This window comes from Staurois parvus, unplaced genomic scaffold, assembly GCF_062004578.1.
Source record: "Staurois parvus isolate SC_StPar_1 unplaced genomic scaffold, SC_StPar_1.0 ptg000574l, whole genome shotgun sequence".
Lineage (NCBI taxonomy): Eukaryota > Metazoa > Chordata > Amphibia > Anura > Ranidae > Staurois > Staurois parvus.
Genome location: NW_028318370.1, coordinates 2,641,939 through 2,669,418, shown reverse-complemented (window position 1 = coordinate 2,669,418; position 27,480 = coordinate 2,641,939). Strand labels below are relative to the sequence as shown.

The following is a 27,480-nucleotide window of genomic DNA, read 5'->3' as shown; positions in this document are numbered from 1 at the left end:
CTGTTGTAATTCCTACACCGTTCACCTGATTTGGATGTAAATACCCTCAAATTAAAGCTGACAGTCTGCAGTTAAAGCACATCTTGTTCGTTTTATTTCAAATCCATTGTGGTGGTATATAGAGCCAAAAACGTTAGAATTGTGTCGATGTCCCAATATTTATGGACCTGACTGTATATATATATACTGTATATACAGTGCTCAGCATAAATACTGCCCCTCAACAGATTTGTCAAAAAACCTTTTGCTTTCCTTTCAGAATCAACATTTTCTATAGGACACTATACTGCAAATCCTCCCACAAATGCGGGCCATTGATTGCACACAAGATTTGTTCATTTGCACACACACACAAAAAAAATTTTTCCTAACAAATTCATTCATGATCATGTTGCAAAAATTAATACACCCCAATGAAAGTCTTAGGAGCAAAGCTAAATTTTAGATAACAGAATCCTAATTAACAAGAATTCAACTACAGGTGAGTCTAATGTTTCATTACACAGGTGTCCAGCAGACAGTTGATTATAAAAGGGCGTTACGTAACAAAGAAAACCCCTCCCATTTCATGCTGTCAGCAATGGCATGGAAGAGAAATGTCACAAGGCCTGAGAAAGAAAATCATTTCTTTACACAAGAAAGGTGAAGTCTACAAGAAGATCAGCAAAGCTTTGCTTAGCAGTCAGAATACTGTACCAAAAGTGATACAAAGATGGAACTGCAACCATCTCACAGAGAAGTCCAGGCCGTCCACGGAAGTTAACAGGAGACAGGAGTGTCTTCTGATAAGAAGGGTTGAAGAAAATCGCCATGCAAGTTCACTGCAGTTAGTTAAAGAAATAGAAAGCCAAACTGGGGTGATTGTTTCCCATGACACAATACGGCGTACACTGCAGAGGAATGGCATACATGGGTGTCGTCCACGTAGGAAGCCTCTCCTAAAGCCCATGCACAAAAAAGCTCACCTAGAATTTGCCAGGGCCCATGCTGAAAAAGAAGACGACTACTGGAACTCTGTACTCTGTAATGATGAGACCAAGATAAATGTTTTTGGAGCTTCAAAACTGTATGGCGTCACAAAGGTGAGAAGAACAAAGAAAAATGCATGGTGCCTACAGTGAAACATGGTGGTGGCAGTGCCCTTCTGTGGGGCTGCATGAGTGCTGCTGGTGTCAGGGAGCTGTATTTCATTGATGGTATCATGAATTCACAGATGTACTGCTCTATATTGAAAGAGAAGATGCTCCCATCACTCCGTGCCCTTGGCCGTCGTGCATTTTTCCAACATGACAATGATCCAAAACACACATCTAAGGCCACTGCTGCATTTCCGAAGAAGAACAGGGTGAAAGTGATTCAGTGGCCAAGAATGTCTCCTGATCTGAACCCAATCCAACACGTATGGGGATTTCTGAAGAGACAAGTTCCCTCTAAAAGAGGTCGTTCTTGAAGAATGAAGATCGATGTTGCAATATGTTACCAACTTGTTCATTCCATGCCTAGATTTGGTGCTGTCCTTACAAATCGTGGAGATCATACAAAATACTAGATATACTAGTTTTTGTTGTGGGGTGTATTCATTGTTGCATCAACTAATTTGAGTAAAACTGAAGATTTTCTAATCTAAGTTATATTATTAACCTTACTTTCATGTAATCAGCTAAACAAATGATCTATAAAACTCAGTTTTGTCAAAATTTTGGAAACTATTCTTGTGTACATCAAGATATTGATTCAAATCTTAATTTTCAATATACACATTCTATACACTATATGTAGACTACTTAAAAAAAGGAACACTGAAAACACATCAGATCTCAATGGTGAAAAATATCATGTTGGATCTCTATACTGATATGGATGGGGTAATGTGTTAGGAACATAAGGATGCCCCATCATTTGATGGAAATGAAAATGATCGACCTACAGAGGACTGAATTCAAAGACACCCTGAAAATCAAAGTGAAAAAAATGATGCAGCAGGCTAGTCCATTTTGCTGAAATTTCATTGCAGCAACTCAAAATGGCACTCAGTAGTTTGTATGGCCCCCACGTGCTTGTATGTATGCCTGACAACATCGGGGCGTGCTCCTCCTCGGTAGGTGTCCTGGGGTATTTCCTCTCAGATCTGGACCAGGGCATCACTGAGCTTCTGGACAGTCTGAGGTGCAACCTGGCTGCGTCAGATGGACCGAAACATGATATCCCAGAGGTGTTCTATTGGATTTAGGTCAGGTGAGCGTGGGGGCCATTCAATGGTATCAATTCCTTTATCCTCCAGGGACTGCCTGCATACTCTCCCCACATGAGGCCAGGCATTGTCATGCACCAGAAGGAACCCAGGACCCACTGCACCAGCGTAGGGTCTGACAATGGGTCCAAGGATTTCATCCCGATACCTAATGGCAGTCAGGGTGCCGTTGTCTAGCCTGTAGATGTCTGTGCGTCCCTCCATGGATATGCCTCCCCAGACCATCACTGACCCACCACCAAAACGGTCATGCTGAATGATGTTACAGGCAGCATAACGTTCTCCACAGTTTCTCCAGACCCTTTCATGTCTGTCACATGTGCTCAGGGTGAACCTGCTCTCATCTGTGAAAAGCACAGGGTGCCAGTACCAATTCTGGTGTTCAATGGCAAATGCAAATTGAGTTCTGTGTAGCCGGGCAGTGAGCACAGGGGCCGTAAGAGAACGTAGGGCCCTCAGGCCACCCTCATGAAGTCTATTTCTGACTGTTCAGAGACATTCACACCAGTGGCCTGCTGGAGGTCATTTTGTAGAGCTCTGGCAGTGCTTATCCTGTTCCTCCTTATACAAAGGAGCAGATACCGGTCCTGCTGATGGGTTAAGGACCTTCTACGGCCCTGTCCAGCTCTCCTAGAATAACTGCCTATCTCCTGGAATCTCCTCCATGCTCTTGAGACTATGCTGGGAGACACAGCAAACCTTCTGGCAATGGCATGTATTGATGTGCCATCCTGGAGGAGCTGGACTGCCTGTGCAACCTCTGTAGGGTCCAGGTATCGCCTCATGCTACCAGTAGTGACACTGACCCTAGCCAAATGCAAAACTAGTGAAACAAATTCAGAAAAGATGAGTAGGTAAAAAAATGTCAGTGGCCTCCACCTGTAAAACCATTCCTGTTTTGGGGGTCGTCTCATTGTTGCCTATCTAGTGCACCTGTTGTTAATTTCATTTAACACCAAAGCAGCTGAAACTGATTAACCGCTTTAGCTCCACCCCATAGCAGAAATACTGCTACAAGGCGGCAGCTGTGCGCAAAATCATATATACGTGACTTTGCATCTCTGGGCAGGCGGCACGGGCGAACCGCACATGCCCTACCCACGCCACCGTTCATGGCCGCAGCTGTCAATCAACGGGTCCCGGCCAGTGATTATCCACTGGTGCCTGGTGATTGCCGAGGATCTCTGGTGGTGGTGGTGGTGGGGGGGGGGGGGGTAGAATTGTTAGTAAACAAAACAGTTCTCCTCCCTGTCAGCTCCGGCACACTGCTTTTCATGGATCTGCACAGCACAGATATGCAAATCAGTATGCTTACAGTAAAGCACTAACACAGGACATAATGTAAAACAACACACAGCACACAGTTAACCCTTTGATCACCCCAGATTTTAACCCCTTCATGCCCAGTGCCATTAGTACAGTGTCAGTGCTTTTTATTAGCACTGATCACTGTATTGGTGTCACTGGGGATGTCAGTGACACCAAGTCAGTCCCCCACCAGTGTCAGATTGCCCACCGCAGTTGGTGATCGCTGTCATTGCTAGTAAAAAAATAAATCCCAGCATATATACCGCCAATTGTAAACGCTATAACTTTCACATAAACATATTCATTTACACGTATTGGGATTTTTTTTTTTAGCAAAGACATGGAGCAGAATACATTTTGGCCTAAATTTATGATGAAATTTAATCTTTTAAATGTTTTTACTGGACATGTTTAATAGCAAAAAGTAAAAAATATTGTTTTTTTTCTCAAAACTGTCGGGCATTTTTTTTTTCACAGCGCAAATACCACCGTACAGGAAAAAAAGGATGTAAATTTAATTTGGGTGCAGCGTTGCATGACCGCGCAATTGTCAGTTAAAGTAACACAGCGCCGTAATGCAAAAAATGGCCTGGTCAGGAAGGGGGGGAAATCATCTGGAGGGCAAGTGGTGAGCAACCCCCTCTGCTACTTAACTGACCAGATCAATATCACAGGAGTTTCATTGACTTGATGCTATACTCTGATTAAAAAGTGTTCCTGTCATTCTTTTGAGCAGTGGGAGTGTGTGTGTGTATATATATATATATATATATATATATATATATATATATGAGAGAATACATTATATATATATATATATATATATATATATGAGAGAGAGAATACATTTTATATATATATATATATATATATATATATATGAGAGAGAGAGAGAGAATACATTTTACATATATATATATATAAGAGAGAGAGAATACATTTTATATATATATATATATATATATATATATATATATATATATATATAAGAGAGAGAGAGAATACATTTTATATATATATATATATATATATATATGAGAGAGAATACATTTTATTTATATATATATATATATATATATATATATATATAGGTATAAAGAACACAGCGCACAATGTGTTTAGACTGAATTATTTCATGTATTAATCAGGAATTGTTTTAAAACATTGACAACTGTTTGAAATCCAGTATTCCAGCATTACATTATAGTATCAACACATTAATGAAGAACTCAGCCTAATTAAAATCAGCGTAAACAAGGAGACGATGAAATCACTAAATAAACCCAATTAACATGTTCACATGCTTTCATCAATGAGGGAGCAGCTAATGGCAGCTCTAAGGATTTGCGAAATTGAGAATCTTCATTTCCCTGAGGACCCGTTTACTTCTTTGTGGTGTGTTAATGCAAATGCGTTATGGCGAGCGTCAATGTGCGTTGCGTAAAGGCAAACTAATGAAATGATTGGACAGCCCAACGTACCCTGACATGCTAAAAAAACATACTTGACCCTGATTTTCAAATGCATTTACAGTACTACAGTGAGCTACAATGCAGGTACATTGCCTTTGTGCTATGGGGTGGCATTCACAAAATTCATGTGATTCCATCTTAACCCCTTCCCAGCCAGTGTCATTATTACAGTGACAATGCAGAGGATTATATTTGTTCACTGTATTAACGTCACTAGTGACGTCAATATCAGTCAGCTAATGTCCCTCTCAGCCAGTGTTTGTTAGCGCCAAATTCCCAGCCACACTATCACAGTCACACTATAAGTCGCTGTTATCCGCAATTGTATTAGTATAGAATCTATAGCTGTGTACATTTCAGTATATATATCATAGTTTGTAGACACTATAGCTTTCACACAACCAAATAATATACACTTATTGGGATTTTTTCTACCCAAGTCATGTAGCAGAATACATTTAGGCCTCAATTTATAAAGAAATTTTAATTTTTAAATGTTTTTATTATTTATTGTACTTGTATAGTGCTGTCAATTTACACAGCACTTTACATATATATTGTACATTCACATCAGTCCCTAACCCTCAAGGGGTGTACAATCTAAGGTCCCTAACTCACATTCATACATACACATACTAGGGACAATTTAGACAGGAGCCAATTAACCTACCAGCATGTCTTTGGAGTGTGGGAGGAAACCAGAGTACCCAGAGGAAATCCATGCAGGCACAGGGAGAACATGCAAACTCCAGGCAGATGGTGCTGTGGCTGGGATTCGAACCAACGATGCGAGTACTGCCAGGCAGAAGTGCTAACCATTTAGCCACTGTGCTGCCCGATATTTGATATGTGTTATACCAGAAAGTTGAAAATATAATTTTTTAACAATCTTTTTTTGTTTATATAAAAGAAATAGTGGCGATCAAATACCATCAAAAGAAAGCTCTATTTGAGTGGTAAAAAAAAAGGATATAAATTTAATTTGGATACAGCATTGCATGACCACACAATTGCCAGTTAAAGTAGTGCAGTGATAAATAGCAAAAAATGTCCTGGTTATGAAGAGTGTAAAATCTTCCAAGTGGTTGACGTGTAGTAATGGGCACTGAAATTTAGATTTTTTTTTTTGCTTACAAACGTTTTTATTGAGAGATAGACAACAAAAACAGCACCACTTCATGAGGTATAGCATACATCAAGAAAAAGGCACATACGTAAAAAACAATATTATAAAACAGAATCATAGAAAAAGAAAGTTCGAGTACATGAATGAGGTAGGCAGTAAGACATGCAGAACAACCACACCACCAACAAAGATACAATGCCAATAAATCCATGATAGTTCATCAATCTAACAATAAGTGCCGAAATGTCTTCCAACCATCCCATTTTCTGTTGAATAAGTGCATTCTACCCAATAATGTATATTGAATACATTCCATGAGCATAATATCAATTCTCCACAAAACAGAGGACAAAGGCACTACTGGTGACTTCCAATGAAGGGCAATGGCCCATAGGGTAGAGACGCAGTGTAAATTAGCCTCATTGCGTTGGCTGGAATCCCCGAAATGGGAGCACCCAATAAGCAACGACAAGTTCACCGGAATATCCACCAAGGCAGAGGCCACCTCAGAAACTCTACGCCAGATCAAGGAAAGACCAGGACAAGCCCAAAACACATGCACAAGGGTACCAGCAAGGCAGCAACCCCTAAAACAGAGATGTGACGTTCCCGGAAACATGACATGTAGTCTAGAGGGGGTATAGTACTAACGGATTAAAACTTGAAGGCCATCTCACGAACTATTATTATACAGTATTTATAAAGCGCCAATAGTTCGCTCAGCGCTGTACATTACAAAGGGGGACAGAACATGTGACAGAACAATACCAATACAATGCAAAACATGAGGGGATTGAGGGCCCTGCTCTTTGGAGCTTACAATCTAGGAGGGAGGGGATGGTGGTACAGGAGGAGATGGCTGTGGGGGATGGAGTGGGAGGAAGAGTGGAGGAGGTCGGTCAAGTTAGCAGGGGGTAGGGTAGGCTTCCCTGAAGAGATGGGTTTTCAGGGTGCGCCTAAAGGAGAGGAGAGTAGGTGATAATCTGATGGGTTGGGGCAGGGAGTTCCAGAGGAAGAGTGACACCCTGGAGAAGTCCTGGAAACGGGCATGGGAGGAGGAGACCAGGGAACTAGAGAGAAGGAGGTCTTGTGAGGAGCGGAGTGTGTGTGCTGGGCGGTACTTGGATATTAGGTCAGTGATGTAGTTCGGGGCAGTATGGTGGACAGCTTTGTACGTCAATGTGAACTAAGAGAGACCCAGAGCCCCTACGTATATTATCCTCCATGGATTCCCAGTCCTCTTCTGAAAATGTAATACCGCAATCAACCTCCCATTTCTGTCTATATACAAGTCTGGAGATTTTGCCAAAATTTCATCATTTTGGAAAACTGTTTTGAAGTCAGTGGGGAAGGCAAAATGTTATTTAAAAGATGCAATGGTTCCTAGGGGATAGAGAAGCTTTTTTAAAAACTATCCTAGACCTGTTCTTGCCCTAATAAATGGATCCTCATTAGCCCTATTATTTTATATTATTTTGCATAATGAAAAAAAGTACACAAATGACGATTGAATACAAAAAAAAAGAAAGAAAAATGACAAGAAAAATACACAAAAAAGAACACTATATGAAATAAATTAAATCGCACTTGGGGTGCCATTAATTGTTGTTAATGGCACCCCAACTGCAGTTTAGTTTATTTCATATAGTGTTCTTTTTTGTGTATTTTTCTTTTCATTTTTCTTTCTTTTTTTTTGTATTCAGTTGTCATTTGTGCACTTTTTTTGCAAAGCATTTCCGAAACGTGCAGTAAAATGTATATTTCTGTGTTTTGTTGCGCATTTAGAAACTGCATAGGTGTGAATGCAACCTTAAGCAAACCTCTGGTAATCATGTGAGCATTGCACTATGTCTAGCTGTCCCAAGAGGTATACGTTCAGATTACAGGGTCTCAATGGGGCCCCCAATAACTTTTCCTGTAACACTTGGCAGGGTGAACTGAAACAATAGTGAAATTAAAGTGGTTTTTCACTCTAGAAAAAAAATTAAAAGTCAGTAGCTACAAATCCTGTCTGATTTTTAATAACAGGACACTTTCCTGTCCAGGGATCCAGTGCCATCCCCACCTGGGCTAGTTGTTCACTAGCGCAGGGGCGGACTGACAACTCATGGGGCCCCTGGGCAATAGGGGATCATGGGGCCCCTGTGTCCTTGCCCAAACTCAAAAAAGCCTATGAAAAAGGTACCAGGGGCATCTTATGGGGCCCCCTACTGACCCCGGGCCCTTGGGCAGTGCCCGAGTTTCCAAATGGTCAGTCCGCCCCTGCACTAGTGTTTGGGTTCCCGGCACAGACACCTTAACTGTGGGCAGCCGGCTGTGCGGTTTGCGGCTTCGCAGTCGGTGCCCATGCGTCAGCTGTGCAGCGCCTTTTGAATGGTCTTGCAGTCTTCTGGAACCTGTGATGGGTCCTAGGAGACTGAGGGAAGGGAGAGGTAGAGGAGACCTTCAGCTTGGATTGCCTTGGGAGCGGGTACCTGTCAAAAGTAGCTCCCCCACCACCAAAAAAAATGTCATTCCAAATATGGCAGAGGAGGGGGAGAAGGACGTAAAGCAGAACTTCCACTTTTGGTTGAAGTTCTGCTTTAATTTTAACATAAAGTATGTCTTAGTCAAAGACCGGCAACAAGAGATCTGTCGCCATAGTCAATGCACCATTAGGGACCAGTGTTGTGGATAGAATTTGCCAGGGAAGAGCAACAGTGCAGGGAATTAACATTATATTTACTCAGCAGCAGGGCCTCCATCCCGACCTGGGCCCCAACATGGCGGCATTGGCTGCTATGGCTGTTGCTATGCCACTGGCTGCCTTCAAGTATAAGGTCATTTTCACTCAATCTGGCCTCTATTTGTTGGATTGGGTATTTGGACGACCCTGTTTTCATTGCATGCCTGAATTATATACTGCGTCCTCAGTCTTTTTGCCCTAAATGCTTAATATACCCAGGGGCGGACTGACCATTCGAGCACTCGGGCACTGACTGAGGGCCCGGGGTCAGTAGGGGGCCCCATGAAATGCCCCTGGTACCTTTTCTTTATAGGCTTTTTTGAGTGTGGGCAAGGACACAGGGGCCCCATGATCCCCTATTGCCCGGGGGCCCCATAAGTTGTCAGTCCGCCCCTGAATATACCTAAATATACACAACCTGAAAGGCTGAAAGATTATTTCTACAAAAGATCCTTCAGCAATTGGTTTGAGCCTGCATTTGTTTCTGACATCTGTTGGAAATCCAAAGCGTAATCCGAACCGATAATGAAAATGTTGAACCACCAGATCCACCTGGATTTAGCTCTTTCCCAAACAATTACTGACAGTTATTGATGGCTCTAATTCAAATAAAGATTTGTAAATCCTGAGCCTCATGGAAAACCTAGTCGTTCCTATGAACAGTCCAATGGCGGCCCCTATGCAATAAAATCCCCCCCCATTTAATTTAACTTCACTCACTGTGTATATATTGACAGCTAGACTACAGTGATCAGTGTCCAGGTCTATGTGATAGTGAGGTTCAAGCACCAATCTGGACCACATCTAGTGAAAATGGACCCCTAAGTCCCATAGGGCCCTTGTGCATCTGTGCAGTCCGTAGAAATGGTGTGCCCCCAGATGCTGGCTATTGTTGGGATCCATAAAAGATGACATCACCATTGGAACGAATGGGATTTTCTTTACGCATGCTCAGAAAAAGCAAGGGATCAGCCAGAGAGCGTTCAGTGACACAACAGACGAGAATAGGGGTGATTGGGATGGAGGGTCATTGGGTAAGTTAAAACAGTATTAAACCTAAAAGCAAACATTTATTACATTGCAGTCTACCAATTCTACAAATCCTTTATCCCAAAAGGAAAAAAAAAACTTCTTTAACTGATTATAAAGTGTGAGCTGGAATTTGGCTTCAATTTGATAGTGTATTTAAATCTGATAATACATTTACCACTAACCCCACTCAGACTAGCATTACTGCTATCAGTAGTAGGTACAGCATGTACCAGGGGAGGGGGGGGGGGTTAGGACATTAGTTCACCTTTTTAATTTTTTTCAGAAAAGGTGAACTATCCTTTTAAAGCAGTGGCTCTCAACCTTCCTAATGCCGTGACCCTTTAATACAGTTCCTCATGTTGTGGTGACCCCCAACCATAAAATTATTTTCGTTGCTACTTCATAACTGTAATTTTGCAGTGGAAGGAGTAGTGCCACGTCATTGGTGTCAGTGGGAGGAATAGTGTCCCATCGTTGGTATCAGTGGGAGGAATAGTGTCCCATCATTGGTGTCAGTGGGAGGAATAGTGTCCCATCATTGGTATCAGTGGGAGGAATAGTGCCCCATCATTGGTGTCAGTGGGAGGAATAGTGTCCCATCATTGGTATCAGTGGGAGGAATAGTGCCCCATTGTTGATGTCAGTGGGAGGAATAGTGCCCCATCATTGGTGTCAGTGGGAGGAATAGTGTCCCATCATTGGTATCAGTGGGAGGAATAGTGCCACATTGTTGATGTCAGTGGGAGGAATAGTGCCCCATCATTGGTGTCAGTGTGGGAGGAATAGTGCCCCATCATTGGTGTCAGTGGGCGGGGCGGGGGGAATAGTGCCCCATCATTGATACTAGTGTGGGGGGGAATTGTGCCCCATCATTGGTGTCAGTGGGGGGGGATAGTGCCCCATCGTTGGTGTCAGTGGGCGGAGGAACAGTGCCCCATCGTTGGTGTCAGTGGGGGGAGGAATAGTTCCCCATCGTTGGTGTCAGTGGGGGGGAGGAAATAGTGCCCCATCATTGGTGTCAGTGGGAGGAATAGTGCCCCATCATTGGTATTAATGACACCAATGATGGGGCACTATTCCTCCCACTGACACCAATGATACTTACCTTGCTGACTTCTGCTCCAGCCTGGGCTCGCTCCCTCTCTCTCCCATCTACAGCCAGCATACCTGGCTGCAGCAGCACCATCTGCACGCTACAGACGCTTACCTGTCAGCTGTCTTCCTTCTCCGGCCGCTCCCTCGCTCGATCTTCTTTGCTCATCGCGCTGCTGCTCGGCTCCTCCTCTCCAAGCTCCACCTCCTCGCCGGTGATTGGCCGCCTGTGTGCCTCTCCTGAGTTACAGTTCCGGCAGCCAATCACTGGCAAGGAGGCGGAGCTGTTGAGTGATCCCGGGGATGTGGCCAGATGACAGGGGCGGCATGTCATCCCGCGCACACATCGCGGTCCAGGGAAATGTGGACGTATCTGCGTGTGGGCAGACCCACCTGGAGACTGATAGAGGAGCGGTGTCTCGGTTCCTAAGACCATCGGAAATATGTGTTTTCTGATGGTCTTAGGGGACCCCTGTGAAAGGGTTGTTCGACCCCCAAAGGGGTCGCAACCCACAGGTTGAGAACCGCTGTTTTAAAGGATAAATATATATATATTATATCATGTATAGTTATCCTTCTGTGTAGCACTACTGAAGAGGAAATAGAGCCGCCACATGGAATGACCAACTTTAACTGCTCCCATGTACATATTGGGGGTTATTTACTAAAACTGGCGAGTGCCAAATCTGGAGCATAGAAACCAATCAGCTTCCAGGGTTTATTGACAAAGCTTAATTGAACAAGCTGAAGTTAGAAGTTGATTGGGTACCATGCACAGCTGCTCCAGATTCTGAGTGCTCCAGTTTTAGGGAATCCCCCTCATAATGATACAAACTATACATAAAAATATAAAACATTAGCACATCCAGGTTATTTGTATTCAGCTTTTTTATCTCAAACAAAAAAAACCTCTAAAAGTCGATCTTAGCGCTCATTCATCGCAGTCCTTGCACATTATCCTCCATATGACGCATACCCATGGGCGGACTGACAACTCATGGGGCTGCCGGGCAATAGGAGATCATGGGGCCCCTGTGTCCTTGCCCAAACTCAAAAAAGCCTATGAAAAAGGTACCAGGGGCATCTCATGGGGCCCCCTACTGACCCCGGGCCCTCGGGCAGTGCCCGGGTTTCCAAATGGTCAGTCCGCCCCTGCGCATCCACTACATCCCAAAGGTGCTCTATTGGATGGATATCTGGTGACTGTGGGGGCCATTGGAGTCCAGTGACCTCATTGTCATGTTCAAGGAACCAGTCTGAGATGATGTGATCTTTGTGACATGGTGCATTATCCTGCTGGAAGGAGCCTTCAGAAGATGGGGACACTGGAGTCATACAGGGATGGACATGGTCAGCAACAATACTCAGGTAGGTCGTGGTGTTTAAATGATGCTCGATTGGTACTAAGGGGTCCCAAGTGTGCCAAGAAAATCTCCCCCACACCATGACACCACCACCAGCCTGAACCATTGATACAAGGCAGGATGGATCCACGCTTTCATGTTGTTTACGCCAAATTCTGACCCTACCATGTGAATGTTGCAGCTGAAATCGAGACTCATCAGACCAGGCAACGTTTTTCCAATCTTCTATTGTCCAATTTCAGTGAGTTTGTACCAACTGTAGCCTCTGTTCCCTGTTCTTAGCTGAGAGGAGAGGCACCCGATGTGGTCTTCTGCTGCTGTAGTCCATCTACTTCAAGGTTGGACGTGTTGTGCATTCAGAGATGGTATTCTGCATACCTTGGTTGTATTGAGTGGTATTTTAGTTACTGTTGCCTTTCTATCATCTCAAACCAATCTGCCCATTCTCCTCTGACTTCTGACATCAACAAGGCATTTTCCTCCACACAACTGCCACTCACTGGATATTTTCTCTTTTTTGAACCATTCTCTGTAAACACTAGAGATTGTTGTGTGTGAAAATCCCAGTAGATCAGCAGTTTTTTAAATACTCAGACCAACCCATCTGTCACCAACAACCAGGCCACGTTCAAAGTCACTTCAATCCCCTTTCTTCCCTATTCTGATGTTCGGTTTGAACTTCAACAAGTCATCTTCACCACGTCCAAATGCCTATATGAATTGAGTTGCTGCCATGTGATTGGCTGATTAGCAATCTGTGTTAACAAGCAATTGAACAGATGTACTTAATAAAGTGGCCTGTGAGCAAGGCCTAGGGCAGGGCTAGAGTATTTTGCGCCCTAGGCAAGACCAGCTAATTGCACCCCCCCCAAAAAAAATTATGAACATTAGAAAATATTAAATCATTAAAACATGAAACTGCTAAATTTCTTTTAATTTGCAAAAATAAGTGCCATAAGATGCCACCAGCACCAATATTAAAGACAAAATATATATTAACCAAATATAAATTAACTGTATTAACCAATCAAAAAGAGAAACAAAAAAAAAAAAAAAAAGAGACCGAGTTACAAAATTCCACAGTCATCAGCATCAGCCAACCGGCTTGCAGTAAGGGATTGAGTCTGAGAGGAACACTGGAAGGAGCGGCAACTCAGCAGCTACACTAGCCCAGACACCAGACATCTTCTGTCCTTTCTTCCACCCCCTCTGCCACCCCCCCCCCCTCAGCTGAAGGATCATTTATGACGTTGTGGTGTCCTACACGAACAATCAGCATCCGCTCCCCTTTCGCTGACCTCCCATCACCTCCATGACTCGCCACCCTCCTTGGCTCGGCTGACCTCTGATGGCCCCTCCCGGGGTGCAGAGTCCAGGCTGTGGCTCTCAGTGAGGACAATTGGCCTCCCAGCACTACACGGATTCCCTCTCATACACATCGGGCCCCGATCATCCTATCTCACATAGGGTTAACCCTGCAACCAGAGCACATCCATTGATTGGCTCTAGCTGTATAAAAGAAGGTGGGGCCAGCACTGGACACATCCCATTTAGTCCCTATCCGGTTCCCTGTTACAGCTGGAGGATCAGAAACTGCTGTCCGCCCGGTGTCCTGGGCTAATGTCATCACTTCCCATCCTAGGTGGAGCCAACACTTCACTGCTACATGGAATACTGTCATGTGTATATATACAGTATATATATGTACTAAATGATCATGTGTGTGGACGGGCTGTGAGACAATTGTGCAGAGTAAAGATCCCATCATTCCCTGTGTATGAGGAGTGGGAGACTCTGCAGAGAAATGAAGAATTCATACCATAGGCCACACAGAGAGAGTGGCGGCCTATGCTGCCCCAAGGTGGCAGTGCACCCTAAGCCTCTGCCTTCTTTGCCTAGTGGAAGCACCAGCCCTGCTGGTGAGTGTATGTATATAAATATATATATACACAGTGGCTAAATGGTTAGCACTTCTGCCTGGCAGTACAAGGGTCGTTGGTTCGAATTCCAACCACGGCACCACCTGCCTGGAGTTTGCATGTTCTCCCTGTGCCTGCGTGGGTTTCCTCCAGGTACTACGGTTTTGGAGTGTGTGAGGAAGACATGCTGGTAGGTTACTTGGATCCTGTCTAAAGTGTCCCCTTGTGTGTGTATGTATGAATGTAAGTTTGGAACCTTAGATTGTACACCCCTTGAGGGTTAGGGACTAATGTGATTGTACAATATATATGTAAAGTGCTGTGTAAATTGACAGCCCTATATAAGTACCTGAAATAAATAAATAAATATATATATATATATATATATTGTACATTCACATCAGTCCCTAACCCTCAAGAAGTGTACAATCTAAGCTCCCTAACTCACATTCATACATACACATACTAGGGTCAAATGAGACAGGAGACCATTAACCTACCAGCATGTCTTTCGAGTGTGGGAGGAAACCAGAGTACGCAGAGGAAACCCACACAGGCACAGGGAGAACATGCAAACTCCATGGTTGGGATTTGAACTACTGACCCTAGTGCTACCAGGCAGACATGCTAGCCACTGGTGCAATATTTTGTTACAAAGCATTGCACTGTTTACTTTCTTTTTTTCATAACTTTTTTGAAGTGTCACACTTCATTGAACTCTATGCACGTACATTGCATAAAATGTAAAAATGCTACATTTTCCCGCAACGCACACAACTGCACATCTGTGGAGGTATATTGTTAACAAAAAATAGCAGTGTGACAGATGCAGTGCTGCTCAAACAAAGTGGTTACTTGAAAATCCAAGCGGAGTAATATTGTCATACAAAAAACTTTATTCGATCACATGGATCATATAGAGGTTTAGACATAGATATGGTAAACAGGTAGTAGTAAAATCGCTTAAAAACATTCGGCGTCTCCAGATTTAGTGGTTGTTCGGCAATTAAGGATCCACATAAGGCAATGGAGTTCCTAACTACTAGATCAGAGAATTTTCCATATTTTCCATACAAAGTCAGCATAGGGAGATCATTCTTCAAAAACCATTAATAATCACAATAAGTAGAATGACTTCCTAAAATGGAAAAACCAAAAAAGAAAAAGATCATAGTAGGTGGAACTAAAATAGGGTAAATGCACTGGGCAAATACATTAGCCCAGTAAACACATAACTAGTGTATATTTTAATCATTACCTTCTCGAAAGCTTGACCATCATTGAAGGATGGATATATGGCCTTCCTGGGTTAATATATTTGCCCAGTGCATTTACCCTATTTTAGTTCCACCTACTATAATCTTTTTCTTTTTTGGTTTTTCCATTTTAGGAAGTCATTCTACTTATTGTGATTATTACCAAAATGGTTTTTGAAGAATGATCTCCCTATGCTGACTTTGTATGGAAAATATGGAAAATTCTCTGATCTAGTAGTTAGGAACTCCATTGCCTTATGTGGATCCTTAATTGCCGAACAACCACTAAATCTGGAGACGCCAAATGTTTTTAAGTGATTTTACTACTACCTGTTTACCATATCTATGTCTAAACCTCTATATGATCCATGTGATCGAATAAAGTTTTTTGTATGACAATATTACTCCGCTTGGATTTTCAAGTAACCACTTTGTTTGAGCAGCACTGCATCTGTCACACTGCTATTTTTTGTTAGGTATATTGGGTTCATAAATCCACACCAATTATGAGTGAGACGGAGATATTAATATGACATATGTATACGTGTCATATTAGGTGGCTTTTTCTCGTTTGGTTGTTTAGGAGGTATATTGTTCTCTGTGTGCCTTTGCGTTGAGCCTGGGATGATCTGTGCAAACCAACGCAGCTCAACGGACAATGTGTGAACGAGCCCTACAGATTCCTTTCAAAAAAAATGTTTTGGAGAAGTGAATTCAAGTTCATGTGTAACAAGATCTGCTACCCAGCGAGCCCCCTTTCACCTCCTCCTCCCCCCTTATCCATTTCCATTCTCTGGACAAGGGGCTAAGATGTAGGCGTTTGATTTACATATGAAAGAGCTTCCATGGCAAATTCATTTGTTTTCCCAAAGCCTTGGTGTGAGTGGCGGTCCCAACGGACAGGTTACACAAGTGCTAATCTAGGTCACTGGGCTCTCTACCAGCCGCGCTGTGTGTGCCCCATTTTCTGAGCATTAATCCCAAGGTCAGGCAAAAGTCAGCAGGTTCAATGTTCTGCCCGGACACCCACTTAACCGCTGGGGTGACGTACGGTGTGCCAGGGTGCAACAATGCCGGAAAAATAAAAATCCCATACCTGCAAGCTGGGTGAACATCCAATCTACAAAATATATATATTTTAAACCTGTTGGCGCTATATAAATCCTGTGTAATAATAATAATAATAATTTTAATTAACCACTTCCAGACCGGACACTTTTACCCCCTTCCTGACCAGGGCAATTTTCAGCTTTCAGCGCTATCACACTTTGAATGACAATTGCGCGGTCATGCAACACTGTACCCAAATACATTTTTTACCATTTTTTTGAGACAGATAAAGCTTTATTTTGGTGGTATTTATTCACCGCTGGGATTTTTATTTTTTTTGCTATGTAAATGAAAAAGTTCAAAAATTTTGAAAAAAAGTGTTTTTTTAATAAATGTTTGCAAATAAATAATATTTCATCATAAATCTTGGCCAAAATTTATTTTGTTATCTCTTTAGTAAAAAAAAAAATCCAAATTAGTTTATAACCAAAATTTATCATTTTTAAACATTTTTGTTTACATTTTTATTTTATTTTTATTTTTTTTTTTTTACATACTGTCACCCTAGCAGTACAGTGTCACCATGGTGACACTGTACTACTTGTGGGGGGTGATGAAGATTTTTTTTTTTTTTTTTACACTGATTGCTTATACACCCATATAGGATGTAAAAGCAATCATTTCTCTTTCTCTCTGTCTGCATTCTTGCACTCATTGAGAAGTACTGAGTGAGCTGTGATTGGTCACAGCTTGTCACATGGTACAAGGCTGTTATGAATAGCCTTGTACCATGTGACCTCTGTGATCATTTACAGATTTCACACGTAGTAAGCAATGATGTCAGAAGTGACATCTTGCTTACTACTTTGCATGTGATCACTGATTGGCCAATCAGTGATCACATGATCGGGACCTCACACAGAGGTCCTGTCCGACGATCGGTGTTTCACTGTGTCCGGAGGACACAGCGGGCACCGGATTGCGGTGCTGCGCGCTCCCAGGGAGCGCGCACAAGCAGGGTGCTGGGAGGCCGTTTATAAACGGCCACCCGACCCTGCACTGCCACCGTCCAGCCGTTTATATGCAACGGCCGGTCGGGAAGTGGTTAATAACATAGTAAACCCATATTTATTTTAAAGCCAGTCTGTGCAGGTGAAATATGCAAAAATAAGAAGATAAAAATTAAAAGATAAAATAATAAAACGGCTTTTGCTGCAACATTCACATTCAGTCCAGAGATTCCCCCTGCAGTACCTATTGTCTGCCGCTAGATGTCCTCAGTCTAATGGCTAGCATCGTTAAACCCACTTCCTCTTAGCCCTCTTGTTCTGGACCAGCTCCCTCAGCTTGCGACTGGACAGTGAAAGGAGAAGCAGCACAGTGCTCATCTCTTTGGCACTTTGCTCTCTCCTCCTGCCAACATGCTTCTTCTCAGCACATGAACTTACTGACTCCTTGTGCTTCTTCTTTCTCTCACAATTCAGGTCTGTTGTACAAAAAGTAAACTTGGGTGGGATTTATTAAAACTGGAGCACTCAGAATCTGGTGCAGCTATGCATGGTAGCCAATCAGGTTCTAACTTCAGCTTGTTCAATTAAGCTTTGACAATAAAACCTGGAAGCTGATTGGTACCATAAGCCAGACAGACACCAAATTTTGCATCATGCAGTTTTATTAAATAACCCCCCTAATGATGTAATATTGATTACAGAGCTCCAGAATAGGGCTGAACATCGTCATTTAAAGGGAACCTGTATATAGAGAAATATGGAGGCTGCTGTAGCCAGGCTCCTGCCTGTCATTGCTGTCCAATGGCTTTGGAGTGACTGGGGAAAAAGTGAAAAACGTATAATATATATCAGCCAGGTAACTAGCATTTTCAAGAAGGCCAGCCTCTGTATTTCTCTCTATACAGATATAATGAATGAGCGCTTAAGGAAGCATTTTCCAATCCTTCACCTGCAAATATAAAGCACATTGTATGTACTGCTGCTGGTTGGGGTGAGGGTTGTGGCAGTTCCCAGAGCCTGAACAAGTCAAGTGAGGACAGGTACATATCTGCCCATCTTTTGTTTCCTGCTGATCTATGGGCCGCCTTAGGCGGTGGAATTAATACCAATTTGTCTTTATAATAACCAGCAACATCAAAAATAATTTTGAGCCAGCTAGCCATTGGGCAATATGATGGTTAAAGTGGATCTAAATCCAATCACTAAAATCTCAAATAAGCTTCATGTTAATGAAATTTAGAAAATTGGATTTTATGAAAGAAAATTGTTTATGATGCACAGTGCTCTGGCAGTCTTAATGTCACCCAGTTAAGGTTTGCATCTACTTCAATGGGTTTGCACTGTTTCCTTGCAGTGCTGGGGTTCTGGGTTTGATGTCCAGCTACATATGGAGTTTGCATAAGGCACAGGCACTTTTTGTTTTTATCTTTTTCGAAGTCCCGTGGTGTAGTGAACACACTCAAAAAACTAGCACCCGGGGCAAACAAAAAGTGAAGCACACAAAAAAGTGCACTAGGTGTACATCTAGCCCTCCTCCGAAGAGAAAGGGCCCTAGCCTTGATCCCTTGGGGCACAGAGCTCCTGACAGGGACTGAGGCACTCACTAGATCCACCTGGCCAAAACCAGGTGGACCCCTTTCTTCAGGAGGCCTGCCGAAGCAAGGCCACCCCAAGTACTAAGTGGTGCTCCCCATGAGAGGGGGAGACCCTGACCAAAAGGCCACTTGCCTCCCCCCCCCCCAAAGGCTTTCAGGGCAGGCCCGATGACCTACGCCCTACTAATCAGAGAGTGAAAAAGTGTGTATGTGCTGTGCAAAAGATGCAAGTGACAAAGAAACATGAAAAAAGGGAAGGAAAACGTGCTTATTTGTGCCATAGTGTAGAACTATGGTGGGCTGTTTCGGCCAGGAAAAAAAAATTCCTCTAGTCCTGGCCAAAAGGTCTGGCCCTAGAGCAGTGTTTCTCAACTCCAGTCCTCATGGACCCCCAACAGGTCATGTTTTCAGGATTTCCCTCAGATGAAACAGCTGTGGTAATTACTAAGGCAGTGAAACTGATCAAATCACCTGTGCAAAATAATGGAAATCCTGAAAACATGACCTGTTGGGGGTCCATGAGGACTGGAGTTGAGAAACACTGCCCTAGAGGCAGGTGCGAAAAAAAAGCAAGACTGGTGTAGTGACCAAGGTGCCTAAAACTCAAAGTGAGCTCCCTCATCGTGAGCATTTCGGCACCCCTGGACTGCCACTCCAGGGGCACATACACCACGGGCTTCTTTCTCAGCCCAGCCCTCAGCCAGACCAGTGCAGCCCCATCCCTACCAGAAAGGCATCAGAACTTAGAAAGCTTGGGGAGAGCCTTACCTAGAACCGGGGACAAGCCTGGTAAACCAGGTCAGAATCAACCCAAGAGGAAAAAGCTCCCTCACCACTCTCACCATTCCCACCTAATTACATCAGAAGAGGTACTAACCAGTGCCCCGAGCCAATAGGGCACTGGCATTCCCTCTCCTGAAAACTGGTAAGAACAGATACTACACTTGATCTTAGCCAAAAGGCCGAGAAGCGATAAGGCACAGGCACTATCTCAGGGTCTGTAGACACGTCAGTAACCTTCTTTACGTTTAGCAGTTTATGAGGGTACTTATGGGTGCCCCTTTGATCTTATGCAGCAGATTATAGAGAGAGGGCTTGGTGGAAGCTGCCAGATCTAGCAGGTGGACTGGCAGTCTAGAGACAGGTCAACAATAGTCAACTAGAGGTTTGACATAGCACAGTTTTGAATTTAGCAGGGGCCAAAACCAGCTGGGCATATATAACACCAAAGGATGAGACAGATGTATACCTGGGAGTCTACCCGGTAGTCACTGGCAACTGTAATTGATTGTTAAAATCGGAGAAATATGAACCTCTTTATTTGCTTATGGGTGGGAATTGGTGAGCAGTAAGTGTCTCCCAGATCTTTTGAAACTGACTATAGAGAGAGGGTTGGGTGGATGTCACCAGCAGGTGGACTAGAATTGCAGTCTAGAGACAGGTCAACAATAGTCAACCAAAGGGTTGACATAGCATAGTCGGGAATTTAGCTGGAGCCAAAATCAGCTAGGCATAGATAACACTAAAGGATGAAGCAGATGTACTGTATACCTGGGAGTCTACCCAGTGGTCACTGACAGCTGTAGCAGACTGCTAAAACCAGAGCAAGGGCAGCCTTTCTTTTTCTCTTATAGGTGGCCATTGTTGAGCATTGGGTGCCTGCCAGATCTTTTGCGGCAGATTACAGAGAAATGACTGTCTGGAAGCTACCACGTCCAGCAGATAGACTGGCAGTCTAGAGACAAGTCAACGATAGTCAACCTGAGAGTAGACATAGTATAGTTGGGAATCTAGCAGGGGCCAAAACCAGATGGGCATAGAGTGACAAAAGCATACCTGGGAGTTTATCCAGCAATCACTGCCAGGTGTAACTAACTGCTAAAACCAGAGCAATGGTAGCCTCCATATCTCTTTTATGGGTAGGCACTGGTGGGCAATGGGTGCCCCCCAGATCTTTTGCAGCAGATTATAGAGAGAGAGCTAGGTGTATGCTACCAGTCCAGCAAGTGGATTGGCAGGCTAGAGATAGGTCAATGATAGTCAACCAGAGGGTTGGCATACAGTAGCATAGTTGAGAATCCAGCATGGGGCCAAAACCGGCCAAGCACAGATAGTGCCAAAGGAGAAGACAGGAGCAAACATAGGAATCCATCCACTGGTCACTGTCAGAGGTAGCTGATTGTTAAAACCCGAGCAGCAATAACCACAGTGCCAATGAAGAAAGATTAGGACAGGGAGTTCAAGCAAGGTCAGGTCAATGGAGGTCAGCAACAAAAGTCAACCCAAAACACAGCAACAATCACATTTATGGACTAACAAAGTATTTTACTTGAGTTTGTCCCTAAAAGGGGCACAGAAAAAGGACTGCCAATGACCATGCATGCTCAGCAATGGTCCTCCAGGCAAGATACAATAGCGTGTTGGAAACGAGAGGGGAATTTGCAGTGCAGCCCAGAGCCATGAACCAGGGCAAGAACCAGGAATACCACCAAAGGAAACCAGTGCCAAGGATTCACAGAGAAAGCCACCATAAAAATGAGCCAACTACTAAATGCCCAATCATGTCCCATACTGATAACTGCCAACATACATAAACGTACTGCAGACCATATGTGCTTTGTGTGCTTGTACAGGATTCCTTCTGCAAATTGGTAGATACATTTGCCCCCGTGTGTTTGTCTGTGACTCCTCCGGCGGCATAGCCTAATGTGAAAGGTACAATGTCCTCTGTGATGCATTATGGAACGTGTCAGTGCTGTATAAATGAGATATATTGCTCTGCGCCTTTGAACTCCTCTGTGATTCCTAATAACCTTATTATTTATAACAGGGAGGTCATTATCACGCATATACTGGAGAGCGGCAGTTCCTGTCCTCTGCACACTCATAAACAGCAAGATGCTAATGAGCCACCTCTCCCCTTTATCCTCCTGCTCATGTATATTTCAGTGTACGGCCAGACTTTGTCAGTAATCATCCTTACACCGTTCTAAAGAGTGACATACCCAAGCCAGAAAATCATTACCGCTCCTGGAATGGGGGGTGCCGGCATTTTTATTCCAAAAAGGACCATCTGCATGTTTTGCTTGATTTTTTGATGCGTCATCTTGCATTACATTGCATTGCAGCAGCTCATTCATTTCCTACGAGCTTCAATGCAAAGAAACTGAGATTTTGCTGCAAATGGAGAGTTTTGACAGACTTTGCTCTCTCTGTTTTAAGGATCCTGGTCACTTTTATTCATCAACAAAAGTACCCTCAAAGAGTTTACCCTCAACAAACATTTAGGTTGTAACAAGACTTGCAATGCATTGTCGCTCCCACCAGACATGACTCGTTCTGACGCATTTCACCCCTAGCTGAGTATTGGTCATAGGAATCTCTATGATCAAAGCTGGCCATATACTGTTAGGTTTTTTTTTTTGTTCAGCCAGTGGGCTCCAAACAAACAAGGTGGATGGAGGAATCCCCCCCTCCCCAACCCGGGACGTTGTATTCTGACAGTGACTCCAGCTGCTGTCAGAATACACTGATCAGCGGCTGCAGCCACTGATCTAGATGTTTTCTAATATGTCCTTCAATATGTTTTTCAATATGTCCTTTGTTGACTTCAACAAAAGTCAATCAGACAATTGACTTCTGTCAAGCAGGGACTGACACACCCTGCAGAGACCGGCCGAACTTCAATCAAGTGTATGGCCAGTTTAAGACCAGGCCAGGGGTCAAATACATCAGAAAAAGTCAGGGAGAGAGAAACTGTACAATAAAAGCCATTTTACTGCTACAATAAAGCTGATTGAAAGAAAAAACTTCAGCGGATTGCAACCTGAATGTTTAAAGCCTGTATATTGAGGGAGGAGATGGATTCCACGTTGGGTTTGGGCGCCCACAGCCAAAGAGCGCAACACAGTTTACGACTACCACAAGAGACACCAGTTTTGGTAAACCCAAAGTTAACCATTCCAGGGGTTTGCTCCCATGCAACATTCAATGTTCTAAGGCAGTGGTTCTCAACCTGTGGGTCGCGACCCCTTTGGGGGTCGAACAACCCTTTCACAGGGGTCACCTAAGACCATCGGAAAACAAATATTTCCAATGTGTAAGAGCAGCTACTGTGTAGAAAGCAGCTACTCTGTTAAAAGCAGCTACTGTGTAGAAAGCAGCTACTGTGTAGAAAGCAGCAGTATTGGAGGTAAAACGATACTTCATGAATTATAATTACTGGGTAAATAATTTTATGGTTGGAGGCAGGGGCGGACTGACCATTTGGAAACTAGGGCACTGCCCAAGGGCCCGGGGTCAGTGGGGGGCCCCATGAGATGCTCCTGGTACCTTTTTCATAGGCTTTTTTGAGTTTGGGCAAGGACACAGGGGCCCCATGATCCCCTTTTGCCCCCTGGTTGGGGGTCACCACAACATGAGGAACTGTATTAAAGGGTCGCGGCATTAGGAAGGTTGAGAACCACTGTTCTAAGGGTTAGCCGCCTTGGTTACTTCACTAACATGCCTTGGGGGCCCCCTATGAACTAATGGGATAGCCCTAAATTGTATGTACAATGCAAATTACTGACATGTCAAGGGCTGTATGCTTGGTAATACTCAGGCATAAAGGAAATCAGCCTATACCTTTACTTGAGCCAAAACTATTTTGATGCAGTGTGTCCCCACTGTAAAGGTTTTCAAGAATTTCCTGTCTTGTAAGGAAATAGGTGAAATCTCACCAATGTGGATATGGATCCCTTAACCACTCTGTCCAAAATAAACCAGCACAAAACCCAGGCACTTCTTAACAGTAATATAACTAAAATGACATAATCACCTTATTCGAAAACCACATGTCAAATGACTAATAGATCTATAGATACAGACAGCTGAAGGTACAGTATGTGCAAATCTCAACATTTCCTGTAAAAGTTGGACTTGGCCCACCCAATCCCAGGCCATCTATTGGAAAACAAGGCGGTTCATCATAATAACTCCTTTGTGATATAATGCTCCTTTTTAAATCAACACAAAAAATGCCTCTTGACCTAAAAAACATTGAAGTCAAGGTTTAGGTATGGCAGTTTTTCCATAGTTACATTAGCCCAGCTTGGACAAGTGTAAGTATGTACACTCACCTGCCACTTTAAAAGGTACAGCTATTCAATTGCTTAGTAACACAAATTGCTAATCAGCCAATCACATGGCAGAAACTCAATGCATTTTGGCATGTAGACGTGGTTCAATCCGAGCATCAGAATGGGGAAAAAAGGGGGATTTAGGTGACTTTGAACTTGGCATTGTTGGTGCCAGATGGGATGATTTGGGTATTTCATAAACTGCTGATCTACCTGGATTTTCACGCACAACCATCTCTAGGGTTTACAGAGAATGGTCAGAAAAAGTGAACATATCCAGTGAGTGGCAGTTGTGTGGATGAAAATGCCTTGTTGATGTCACAGGTCAGAGGAGAATGGGCAGACTGGTTGCTGTGACATTTAGATGGTAGATTCAGAATTTGGTGTAAACAACATGAAAGCATGGATCCATCCTGCCTTGTATAAACAGTTCGGGCTGGTGGTGTAATGGTGTAGGGAATATTTTCTTGGCATTAGCAAGGTGTACCTAATAAAGTGGCCGGTGCGTGTATACCTGCGTGTATACCTGTGGGATCCCCATGGAAGGTGGAAATAACTGTAGAAGGCACAACTACTCCAGTCATCTCCACTAGCTTCCAGGTTCGGTGCTGAGTGGCCTCCTTGCTACCTATTGAAAACAGGGGGTACCAAACTTTCTCAGTATGGGCTCCATTCAGAAAACACTTAATATTTTCTCAATGAATGCAAGGTGTTCTCTAATTAGGCAGGGTAGTGATTATGACATCACCGCCCTGCCTTTACACCTTGCCCCACAAGAGAATGCTTTGCATTCACTGAGAAAATGCAAAGTGCTCTGTCAATGGCGCCCATGCAAGGGTCTTCTTGTGTACAGAATGCAGCGGAGAAGCCACCTGGCAAAGGACACGGAAGCTAGTGGAGATCACAGGAATAGTGGTGCCTACCACCGTGCTTTCCAGCTTCCAGGAGGACCACCCAGGTTTTGCACATTTCTACAATATTTGAAAAGCTACTATGAAAAATTAGTCAAGGTAACCGATGCTGCTAAACCTGGTTTGGACATCTGTGCTTCAAAAAGCTCTGGTCAGGAAGGGGAGACAGAAGGGGCAGAACCAAGCATGAATTGCAGTTTTGCACATACAGAGTAATGAGGGGTTTATTTTAAAGCATACTTCAAGGTATGGAGTAGCATGTGACAAACTTTATTTTCTCTTATGTGAAAGCACCATTGCTTGCTGATTGGCCTAGAGTTGGGACATGTGGTCACATGTGGATGTGGATGTGGAGACAGGCCTCAGCCCACCGTAAACTCCAGTGAGAGTGAACCATAACATACAAAGGGCTTTGCATGTAACTGGCCTATGAATTTAAATGTGCTCTACTTGCTTGCATTGTAAACCCCAGAGCCCTCTAATACAGTAGGCACATCTCAACATTAGGAAGGAAAGTTGAAAGCTGTCCTGAACACTCCTTGGACTTGATATTGATCACACAGATTGGTCCATCACAATGAAGGGCCAGTTGTGATGTGCCAGAAATCAGAGGAGTGAACCAGCTTGCAAATTTCCATGGCTGGTCTATTAGAACCAGTACTGGGACAAGAACCTTCAGCACCCAAGGCAAAGATGCCAAAGTGCGCCAAACCCCCTTGGCCCTGATTACAGCAGTTGGTTTTGAGGTGATAGTAGATTAATCACTTGCCTACCAGGCACTTATACCCCCTTATTTACCAGGCCAATTTTCAGCTTTCAGCGCCGCCGCACTTTGATTGACAATTGCGCGGTCATGCAACATTGTACCCATATGAAATTTTGATCATTTTTTTCTCACAAATAGAGCTTTCTTTTGGTGGTATTTAATCGCCACTGGGCGCTTTACTTTTTGCGCTATAAATAAAAAAAGTGTAAAAAATTTGAAAAAAAAAAAAGTTTCTTTGTTTCTATTACAAAATTTTTGAAACAGGCATTTTTTCTCCTTCACTGATGTGCATTGATGAGGCAGCACTGATGGGCACTGATAGGCAGTACTAATGAGGTGGCACGGATAGGCGGCACTGATAGGCGGCACTGATAGGTGACACTGATGATGGGTACTGATAGACGGCACTGACTGGCATCACTGCTGGGCACTGACTGGCGGCACTGACTGGCACAACCCCTGGGCACTGACTGGTGGCACTGACTGGCAGCACTGCTGGGCTGCACTGGTGGGTGGCACTGGTGGGCAGCACTGGTGGGTGGGCACAGGTGGGTGGCACTGGTGGGCACAGGTAGGTGGCACTTCTGGGCACAGGTGTGTGACACTGCAGAGTGGCACAGGTGGGTGCACTGCTGGGCACAGGTGGGTGCACTGCTGGGCACAGGTGGGTGATCTGCTGGGCACAGGTGGGCGGAGCTAGTGGGCGCACTGCTGGGCACAGGTGGGCGGAACTTGCGGGTGGCACTGCTGGGCACCGATCATCAGGGCACTGATCATCAGTGCCCTGATGATCGGTGCCGATCCCCGCTCTGACAACTGCCGGTTCTCGGCAGTACTTTCCTCACGATCTGACAGCGTGAGGAAAGTGCAGCCGAGAACCGGCACTTGCATTTCCCTCTGATCAGCGTGTCATTGGACACCGCTGATCACGTGGTAAAAGGCCGCTGTGATTGGCCTTTTACCACAACACGTGATCAGCTGTGTCCGTAGGACACAGCGATCATGGAGATCGCCGGGTGCGCGCCCCCTGGGGCGCGCAGGAGAGCGCGTTCTGGGAGGACGTCATATGACATCCACTCAGAACTGGCCGGCCGCAGTGCAGCCGTCATTCGGCTATCTGCGGTCGGCAGGTAGTTAAGAGTGCCTGTATTTCACTTGGGCCAATTTTTCAACATTATAAGGATCGCTCAACCCAGAACAAATATTACAATTTTGAATGGACTCTGTGTCAGGGATGCGGGTGTGACCAGAAGTGTGTGGACTAACACAGAGAAACGCAAGCTTCAGATATGGTATAAATAATATAATTTATTGCGACTAACAATACAAATATAAACGCAGTGCACCAAACCCCAAGCTAACACAAATACATACAACAAGGTGAAACAAACCCAAACCTAAACTGATATAGATACACAGGTACATACACATATAGAGCAGAATGTAGTCAGGCAGGCCGGGTCGATAACTATCGGGCAGGTAG

The 27,480-nt window shown here is 44.0% G+C and overlaps 1 protein-coding gene and 1 pseudogene across 1 annotated transcript in view; both read right to left on the bottom strand.

Moving 5' to 3' along the window:
- BCL9 (BCL9 transcription coactivator) overlaps positions 1-27,480 on the bottom strand; it is a 448,616-nt gene that overhangs the window by 312,743 nt on the left and 108,393 nt on the right. The gene's annotated exons all lie outside the window — the stretch shown is intronic.
- Positions 19,953-20,174, bottom strand: LOC149450452 (U2 spliceosomal RNA; annotated as a pseudogene).